The sequence below is a fragment of the Nicotiana tabacum genome, chromosome 16 (assembly GCF_000715075.1).
Source record: "Nicotiana tabacum cultivar K326 chromosome 16, ASM71507v2, whole genome shotgun sequence".
NCBI classification, from domain to species: domain Eukaryota; kingdom Viridiplantae; phylum Streptophyta; class Magnoliopsida; order Solanales; family Solanaceae; genus Nicotiana; species Nicotiana tabacum.
In genome coordinates, this window is record NC_134095.1 from 127,540,267 (window position 1) to 127,551,469 (window position 11,203).

Sequence of the window (11,203 nt, forward strand, 5' to 3'; positions counted from 1 at the left end):
ACTTACCAGAACATAGGGTCGGTTGTGCTGATACTACACTCTGCACTCTTTTGTGCAGATCCCAGTGTTGTAGACTTCGGACCGCAGTGAGATTGTTTTTCTTGTTCATCAAGCGACCCGAGGTAGTCCTGCAGGCGTCCGCAGGCCTTGACGTCTCCTTCTATCTACTATTCATGTTTCTTTCATGTATTTTCAGAGACAGTGTTGTATTTATTTCTTTCAGACCATTATTTGTAGTACTCATAGACAGTTTGTGAAGTTGTGACACCAGTCTTGGGTAGGTTTCTGCTTTTATGGATTTGTATTAGCAGTATTATTAAAACTTTACAATGCAGCCTTCCACTTATTCAATTCTATTGTTATCTAATTATTGGCTCTTAACTGTTATCGGATTAAAAATGGAAACAAGGTAAATAGTTCAGTTAGTTAGCTTGCCTAGCTTTCACTAGTAGGCGCCATCACGACTCCTGACGGTGGGAAATCCGGGTCGTGACACATATACATACACATATATAACGCCATCTATTCATGGGTCAATGTGCATGTATAAATGCATGAAATGCATATGACATACATTAATAAAATCTCTCGGTACATCATAAGACCATTATGCCTCTAATTAATATCATGAAATAAACTTTACCAACTTACGTATTTTTGAGACCCATGAACAGATGATAGAGTAATATGACACATGGGGAATCAAGAACATAAGTATCTCTAGTATTTCTCCAATATGCCACCTTGGATGAAAATTCATTTTCCTTGACTTGCTTCCCCTCTCACCTTCACGAATTTACGCATAACTTGTTTGAAATAGCATAATGCTTATAATTTCAAAATAATCCCACTCCTGATCTTACATCGATTAACTTACGACAAAACTTAAACATACGAAAATGCGGGATGTAACATCATTCCCCTCTTTGGAACATTCGTCCTCGAATGTTGAATGATGCACTTATCATTCTCATAACCCATAGTTTTCATGAATACTTTAGTGCTCCTCTTGTCATCTTGGAAACTGTTCTATGAATAAGTCCAAAGGCTAGGGCTTTCCTCCCTTTAATCCTCTTCCTCATATCACGGCTTGTGGTCGGTATCTTTTCAATCTCGTAACTGTTGCTACCTTCTATCATGCAGTTTGTACGACTTTGGCCTTGTAAGTGGGTGTAACAACCCGACCGGTCATTTCATGAGTTACCGCTCCGTTTCCCCCATTTCTACTTCTTATTGACTTGCTCGGCTATAATATGTTATCGGGTTGATTGGTTCGAGTTCGGAAAGGTTTTGGTAAGGTTTGAGACACTTAGTCTCTTTTGAGTAAGCTTAAGTTGGAAAAGTCAACCGGATGTTGACTTAGGTGAAAAAGGCTCAGAAGTGAGTTTTGATGGTTCGGATAGCTTCGGGAGGTGATTTGGGACTTAGGAGCGTGATCGGAATGGGTTTTGGAGGTCCGGGGTAGATTTAGGCTTGAATTGGCGAAATTGGAATTTTGGCATTTTCCAGTTGATAGGTGAGATTTGGATCTAGGGGTCGGAATGGAATTCTGGGAGTTGCACTAGGTCTGTTGTCTCAATTGGGATGTGTGTGCAAAATTTCAGGTCATTCGGACGTGGTTTGAAAGACTTTTTGATCAAAAGCGGAATTCAGAAGATTTTTGAAACCTTAGGCTTGAATCTAATGTTATTTGGTTGATTCGATGTTGTTTGAGATGTTTTGAAGGTTGGTATAAGTTTGGATAGTGGTATATGACTTGTTCATGCTTTTGGTTGAGGTCCCGGGGGCCTCGGGGTGATTTCGGATGGTTCACGGGGGATTTTGGAGTTGAGTTTGGCAGCTGAACTTCATTATTGCTGTCATAACCGCACATGCTGCTTGGGGAACGCAGGAACGCAGGTGCGGATGGGTTGTCGCATCTGCGATCTGCGGAATGTGAGGCGCAGATGCGAAAGTTGGATTTTAAGTGGAAACTGCAGATGCGGTGCTTGGGCAACATATGCGGTACCTCAGGTGCAATATAGGCATCGCAGGTGCGAAAAGCCTGGGTCTGAAAGTATAAAAGATTTTCTTCACAATTTTTGGCCATTTTTCTCAATATTTCATTCGGGGTCAAGCTTTCGGGAGCAATTTCAAGGGAGATTTTCTGAGGGACTCATTGAGGTAAGGTCCTTGGTTCTTAAGCTCGTTATTATCGTGATTTTTATCATTGTTAGCATGAAATTTATGGGAAAAATCAGTGGTAAATTTGGGGGTTAAGGCTTGGTTAATTGGAGAGCTTTGAGTGGTGATTTGAGGGGCCATTTGAGTTCCGATTTTGGTACTTTTGGTATGAATGAACTCGTGGCGGAATAAGGATTCTATTGATGTGAAAATTTTCAAATTCCAAGACGTGGGCCCGAGGGTCGGGTTTAGTTAATTTCGGATTTTGTGTTGTAATTTGGTTAATTTGGTATGGGTTTCACTTCTTTAGTGTATATTGATGGTTATGAACGGATTTTGGTTAGATTCAAGGCATTTGGGGGCCGATTCGAGAGGAAAAGGCGTCATGGACTATAGTTTTGGCTTGGCTTGAGGTAAGTAACACTTCTAACCTTGGTTCTGCGGGCTCGAAACCCCGAACGATGTGTTCTATGTTTATTATAAATGTGACGCTATGCCAAGTGACGGGCGTGTGGGCGTGTACCATGAAAAATGTGGCATGGATCATTCCATGGCACCACTTAGCTACTCTTTTATGTTGATATCTGTGTTGTAATCATGTGATTAAGTTGATAAGCTGCAAATCATGTTAGTTATCATGTTAAGGCTTCACGCCAACATTGTTGAGACTCGAGAGGTCGTTTCTTGATACCATGTCATTAGATTCATGTATATTCTATACTCAGTCCTATTCATGCATATTATATCATGCCTCCGTCTCAATTATTGCTATCTAACATATCATATCATTGTTCGGGCTTGTATTATGACATCTTAGCCTATGTGTGTGAGACTTGAGAGTATTGACTAAGTGAGGCCGAGAGCCGAATATTTATTGACAGTATGGGATCGGGCTGCACACCGCAACAATGTTATTGATCATGCCTTCGCTGGTATTGATATAGCACTTGAGCTCAGAGAAGCCATTCCGGAGTCTTTACACTCCCAGTGAGCGCAGTAAATGATTATATTGAGGGATGAATCTTCCCTGGACATAGATTTTTTCTGAAGTACTATACCGGGAGATGGATCTTCTCCGAGAGGCCGGATCGGCCTGTGTCCTCGGTACTGAATGACTGCGGTCAGTGATATATATTTCGGGATGGATCTTCCCTGGGCCGGATGGCCATATACAATACAAGTGGTTGAGCACTTGTGAGTGGAGGTTGTGGAACATTGATCATGGTAGTTGTGCATTGGTACCTATATGAAATCTCTGAGTTTTGAACTCTTTACTGATCAGTTGCATCTATTACTGTTGAGTTTTATTTGAACTGTAAGCATGTCTACATTTCTATTTTATTAATTGTTATTTTCCTATTGAGGTTTGGTCCGTCACTACCTGTCAGTCCATAGATTGGACTTGTTACTTACTGAGTCTGTGTATTCACGTTAACCCCTGCACCTTGTTTGCAGATCCGGGTGTATCTGGTCATGGTAGCGGTTGTTGATCTTCCTTGTGCGGACTTCCACCGGAGATTGCGAGATAGCTGCTTGGCGACCGCAGTTCCGCCTTCTCTTTCCTTATCTTTCTCTAGCTTTATTTATTGGATTTATTTAGACTTTTCCAAATTTGTATTTCAGACAGTTGTATTAGTTTTCTCATGACTAGTGACACCCGAGGTCGGGGTTGTATTTCTTTCCGCTGTTTTGATACGTCTATCTTTTATTATTGGATTTCACTTTAAAAATTGATGTTTTCTAAAGTTAGTAATTTGGGTAAAAATGAAAAAATTGGAATAAGTGGCTGGCCTAGTTCCACGATAGGTGAGCCAGATTTTGGGTCGTAACAGTGGGCCTATGCGACTCTTCTCCCCCTTTTCCTCTAGCTTCTAGCCAATTTCTTGGCCTCACTTCGTAAACATATACAGATCTTGATGAAATGTCCCTCTGGGCATTTGTAGGTATACTAAAGTTCTTTGCTCGGCATTTTGTTGAAATTTTGATTATTGTAACGTCTTGTTTCATAGAACCGGTTATCTAACCGCGTGATTTTTACCATATCTAAGTAGGTCATACTATACCATAATTCTTACTTCGATTTATCGTTACTGATATTTGCTACCAAATTCCAGGTTACTCTTTAGTTGCTTATCATATATGTATAGATCTAAGTCCTTTAATGCTTCTTTAATACTATTCATCTTTAAGAATGACGGCTGTAGACATATGATTTTTGACCCTCCCCGAAATTTCACCCACTTTAGCATGTAAATATTTAATTTAGGCTTAATATAATGATTTCAACTAATTTCGACTCTATTTACTGTATTTTATCACAAAAAATTAAAATTACAAAAAATATTTTCGCTTATTTAGCTAGTTAATATTTTTATCTAGTTACTTTTAATTTGTTTACTAAATTCAAAAATACAAAAAAAAATTAGGAATGTTATCTTAATGATTTTTTCATTTTTTTTATCTTTTAGTATGATATTTTGAAAATACCAAAAATAGTTTATTTTACGGTCAATCTTATTTTAACAGTTATTTTACTTAAGTATGACTAATTAATAAATGAGATCGTATGTTAATCTCGTTTGCGGGGAAAGAATAAAACTTGGGCTCGAGCAACCCATTTTTAGGCCTAATTTTAGACCTAACCCATAATTCCCAAGCCCATACCCCTAACCTAATCTCTACCCCTATATAATAGTATCTAGCACCTAAAATAAGGAGAGACCTAAAAAATTTGGACCGGCCGTTTCTGAAAAGGGCAATACACATTCAGACCCTAACGCTTAAGGTCTATAGAAGCCTTCATTCTCTAACCTCTTTCGTCTCTCCCATTCCTCACTCAACCCTAGCCACCGCAAAAGCCTTCGTCGGCGGTCACCACTTTAATCTTTCTGTCAGAATTCCGGCCAAATTACCAGCTGTATTGCTGATTCCTCTCACGTTTTCATTGTTTCAAAAATGTTGAACTTCTGTTCTGAGGCTCAAGTTTGTTTAGCTGCTGTTTGATGCGTTCTTCGGTTCAAATTTGCTCTTGATTAGTTTGTTCTTCCTTTCAACTTCAGATATCTATTTTCTGTTTGTCTCTCTGCTATAATCAGGTACTCGTTTGTTAACCTGAAGCTTTGTATTAGTAGAAGCGGATTACTCTCTTTATTTGCTCTTGACCTCTTGGTCTTTGTTTGAATTCATATGTTGATTCCTTTACGTTTAGCCCATCATGAGTAGATTAATAAGTTTAAATTTATTAATAAGTTTAAATTTAGTTAATTCTATCATGAGTAGATTTTACTTGTTTTGCTGTTTCAAATGATAAAATATCATAATTCTATATTTTAGTTCCTTTCGGTCAAGTTTGCTAGTTGTAGTTGAGGTGCGCATATAAAAAAAACGCGTGGTAGGTTTGACAGAATGACTCACACGTTAATTTAAAGCATACTGAGAGGAAGACAATATTGATGGATTGAATTTAGAGATGGGGCTGTGCGGATCTATGTTTATAATTTAAGTCCTAAGGGACTAATTCCTAATGAAGCAGTGGCGAGTTTTTTTATAGTAGCAAAAATACTTGTTATTCATTCGAACAGTAGTTGGTATAGAAATGATGTATGAATTTTTCCTGTTTCTTTCTTTCACTATCTTTATTTTGTTCTCCTATAGTGTAACTAGATTTAAATATTTCTTGTGACATTAATTTAGGCTATAAAATTGTTGATAAAACTATTTTGTCTTTGAGTGCTCGTGATTACTTCTAATCCATTGGGATGGCGATAAGCATGCCCATTTATGAAATCTTGTTGACTCCAACGCCTGAACAAGATATAAGTTGGGTTTGGGTTTTAAGAGGTGAATAAATTATAAAGGCGTAGTTGTTTTAGACACGTAATTTAAATTACTTTCCTAAATTCGGGTGTGCATTTCATGTGACCTTACCATAATTTTGAATAATGATAGTAGAAATAAGCATGTTATAAATCCGGGTGTGCATTTCATGTGACCCGGCTCCAATTTCCAACAAGGTTAAATACAATGTGTCGTGACTCACGGGTGCATTTCATGTAGTGTGGCTCACGGTGTGTTTTAAATAACGTTGAAATAATTCCTTAAATAAATAAAAGCGGCTAATAAGTTAAAAATGTACCATAAGCTAAAACATGTATTAAAATCAGTTAATAGGCCAATTATAATTGTTGAACGATCGTGCTAGAACCACGAAATTCGGGAATGCCTAACACCTTCTCCCGGGTTAACAGAATTCCTTACTCGGATTTCTGGTTCGCGGACGGTAATACAGAGTCAACCTTTTCCTCGTTTTGGGATTTGAACCGGTGACTTGGGACACCATAAATTTTCCCAAGTGGCGACTCTGATTTTAAATAAAATAAACTCGTTTCGATTGTTACTTTAAGTTGGAAAACTCCCTTATACTCACCTTTCCGGGGAGTGTAGGTTAAAAGGAGGTGTGATAGCTCTGGTGACTCTGTTGGGGACCCAAACCCAGAACTTTGGTTCAGGGTTTAAGAATTCGAGTTTAGAATAATTGTTATAGTTGGTTTGTTTTATCTGATTTTTACATGTTGAGCCTACTGTGCTAAAAGCCGTTTTTACCACTTTGATATTGTTTGGACTGTTTATAAATTGCTACGAAACCCTCCTCTCTCTGAGTCTTCTAAATCATCTGGGAAGTGTGCACTTCGTGTGACTTCTTTTCTGTTAGAGTCTTATCCCAATTTTAGAATGAGGTTCGAACAAGTTGCAAAGCCGGTGAAGCTTCTACATTCCCGGTACGCTGCCCCCCCTCGGCTCGAGTTGTCCGCTCGGGTAAGCCAGGTCTAGAACAATACACCCAGGTTTTTAAACCTAGTATAACACAGCCTCATACCGGATCCCTAGTAGGAACGCTTGTTTGCATCATCTGCATTTTGACTTTGGGGACTCAACACAGGGGTTGGGTCCGTCAAGGACAGGTGTACCCAAAAATCAAAAGACCATCTTGATGCATCTTACGTGCTACTTGCGTATCTGTCTGTTTCGGCTTGCGTGTTGACTGACTTCTAGAATAGGGAAAGAAAATGAAAAAAAAGAAAATCAAAAAAGAGGAGAAAGAATAAAAAAGAAACAAAAATTGAGAGGGGTAGGTATTTAGAAAATTATGAAAATCTGCCAAAATTCTGGAAAAAAAAAGTCATTTCAAAACGAGCCAAAATTTTCAAGTGTCATGTTTTCATGTTCCGTCAAAATTGGGTGAACTACGCGGGTCTGATTCTCATCGGATGTGAGATACGTAGGCAAACCTCATCGGTTCCGGCCCATAATTTTCGAAACATCCAAAAATATTTTCCTTTACTTCCTCTCTAGAAAAGTCTTTTTTTGAGACACCATTAAAAAAAAATTCCAAAAAATATTTTCATTTACTTCTTTCTTTAGAAAGTCTTTCTTTTAGACCCCAATTTTTTTAAAAAAAATAAATACAAAAATATTTTCTTCTAATCTCTCAAAATCCAAAAATATTTGTTTGTAAATTCAAAAAAAAAAAATCTTTTTTCTTTTGTAGATTTCTTTCATAAATTCAAAGTAAAGTCCAAAATATGTCCTTTCTTCTTTAGAAGTTTTTCTTTCGAAATTTCCAGAGAAAAAAAAAAGAAAAAGAAGTTAAAATTCGAGAAATTTTTTTTCCTCTTCTTTAGACGTCTTTCTTTTCAAAAAAAAATTCTTTAAAAAAAACAAATCGAAATCCAAAAAAATATTTTCTTTCTTTTTTGTAAGTATTTCTTTAGAAAAAAACAAATTTCAAAATCCAAAAAAAAAGACTTAGTTTATTTACATTATTTCTAATCTTCCCGAACTACGTAAGATCTGATTCATGTTCCCACATGATACGTAGGCAACCCACATCAGGTTCGATCAACCATTGAAAAGAAAGATGAGGAAAAAATGAAAAAAAAAACAAAAATGAAGAAATATTGCTAATAATAAGGATCGACTGAGTCCATTCTAACATGTTTTGTTTTGAATTGTGAAGAAAGTTGAGGTGGTCGGTTTGTGGTAAGCTGGAAACACAAGATCCAGGAAAAATGATAACTGACATCGAAGCTGTTACAAGTGCTCAAGACTCAGGGTCAGAGGGTTCAACAAGAGGCTACTGTGTTTGAGAGAAATAGAATACTAAAACAGCAATTGACCGAAATGTGTCAAGCATGGGCCAGTGGTCAAGGACAGCCTCGTCATAAGTCACAATTCGCTACACATCAAGAGCAATACCACTCCTGAGTACCACTCATACTCGTTTGATCTTCCTGCAAACATTGAGAAGCCTGCCCGAAAGATGGTACAGGAAGAAACGACCCAAAGAGTGAAAAGCTTAGAACAATGGTTGAAAAACATGCAAGGGTTGGCAGATCAAAAGAGTGTTGCCTTCAAAGATCTATGCATGTTCCCCGATGTCCATTTGCCGTCTGGTTTCAAGACTCCCAAATTTTAAAAGTATGATGGACATGGAGACCCTATAGCCCACCTGAAAAAGTATTGCATTCAACTGAGAGGTACGGGAAGAAACGAAGAATTGCTGATGGCTTATTTTGGGGAAAGCCTTACAGGAGTAGCATCCGAATGGTTTTTGGATCAAGACACATCCGCTGGTACGTCTGGAATGACATGGCACAGGCCTTTGTCAATCAGTTCCAATACAACATCGACATTGCCCCAGACCGCATTTCCCTTTCAAACCTGAAGAAGAAACCAAGTGAAAGTTTCAGGGAATATGCCATTAAATGGAGAGAGCAAGCGGCCAGAGTTAAGCCACCCATGGATGAGCACGGGTTAATCATTGTCTTCCTTCAGGCTCAAGAGCCAGATTATTTTCAAAATATGATGTCCGCAGTGGGTAAATCCTTCTCGGAAGCAATCAAGTGGGGGAAATGATTGAGAATGGTCTTAAGACAGGTAAAATTATAAGTCAAGCAGTTCTTAAAACCGCAACTCAGGCTGTCCAGGCTGAATCTGATAATTTTAGTGATACAAATGAGAAGGATGAAGAAATCATGATGACAACGGGGTCGAGAAGAAGTTCCAGGAGAACATCTCGAAGGTATGCGCAACCTCATCAGGTTTCCCATGACTCCCCTAAGAATTACTATCCCCCTCAGAACCCACAATACTATGTCGCTCCACCTCAGTATGTTGGCCAGCCACCAAGACACCCCGGAAGGCGAGCACCAGCACCACAAAATCTCCACCAGCCTCCACAAAATTTTCAAATGCCCTATAATCCACATCCAGGCCAGAGGTATAGAAGGGAACAAAAGTTGAAAGATAATTTTACACCAATAGGAGAGTCCTATGCAAGCTTGTTTGAGAAATTAAAGCATTATGACATGATTGCACCTATTCCTTCAAATCATGTGGACCCACGTGCAAGAAGCTTTGACCCTTCTAAAAGGTGTGAATACCATTCCAATGCCCAGGGGCACAATGTTGAAAGCTGTCGGGATTTGAAAAGAGAAATAGAAAGGATGATCCAGGAAAACCTGATTGTGATCCAAGACAGTGACACCCAGAATATCGCGCAGAATCCTTTACCTGCACATGATGATGCACACTTTGTGGGGATGATGCGTGGTGACAGGGAGTATGAGAATCCTCTCGGGAATTTGCTAACTGAAGTTAATGATTTTGAAATTGGAGAAGGCTCTGCTAATTCTGATGAGCAAATTTGTGGCTAAATGTCAAGCCTAGCAATTGAAAAGTCATTCCCTCCTCACTAGGAAGGAATCTTGGTAGCTTGTTTTGATGTTTTTTCTATTATCTGGGTTATTTCAGGGTTGTGATCCAGATTTTATTTGTTTTATTGAGTCAAACTCTTCTATCCCTCCATTCTGTTTGTGTGAGTCTTGTCTGTCTGTTCTGTTGCTATTTTCATTATTCGAGTTATTTTAGGTTTTAACTCGTATTTTGGGTTGCTTGTTTAGTTGTAAAACCCTTTCATCCTTTACTCAATAAAATACAATTTGTCCTTTTGTGTCATTCTGTTCCTAGTTCTTTTGTCGCTAGTTCTAATGACATGATATGCATGCGGAAGTTTTGGCTAGATCTTAGGAACTGATTTAATCTGGAATTGGATAACTAAAAAAATACATTTGAGGATGAATAAAGAGTTGGAATACTTTGGAACTAAGATCGAGTAAAATTCACCTTCAAATTATTGTGAAGATCAGGCTTGAGGATGTTTAATCAATTGAAGTTTGTTGGAAAGTTTGTCACTAAGGGATGAAAAAATGTCTCGTGACCACGGCACACCAAGAAGACAAACATGTTTGTCAATGCTGTGATCGTGAAAGGATACCATGTTTGACGTTCTTGAGGATGGGAGGCCCTTTTTCTGCTACCCAAACACTTTATATCCTTTGCTACCCCTTTTGAGCCTGTGTTATTTTCTTTGACCACCCTCTTTTGGAATCAAGTTTAGAGTCAAGAGTAAAAAAAATGAAAAAAAGAAAAAAATTCATGTCCCAAGAGTACAAACTGGGGCAATTCTTAGAAAGTTCAAAAAAAAATATTTGTCAAAGGTCCATGCCCTCAAAAATAGAAGTTAGGGCAAACAAAAAAAAAGAAAAAAGAAAAGGAAAAAAAAGAGAAATAGAAAGAAAGATGAAAAATAGTTTAGGTCAGATGTTTGTACTACATTCGACCTGATTCCTCAAAAAATAAGGATACGTAGGCAACCTCACGGTTCGGTCTAACCAAATAAGAATCAGAAAACAAAATCCAAAAAATCCCCAATAGCTAAAGCTGGGGCAAAAATTTTATTTTATTTTCAAAAGAGTCGATTCCAAAAGTTGTAAGTATACAACCCCGTCATCTTTAGTCTGTTTTGAGCCTCATGTCGGCTTTTCGTCCAACCCTATCCAAAAACCTTCCAAATAAAGACCTCCCGATATGCCTTCAAAAATGCCAAGAGACACATGCAATGAGCAACAGTTGTCACACAACGTAGAACATCATCGAGTTGCTTACAAAAAGAGGGAAAGAAAAAGAAAAAGAAAAATGA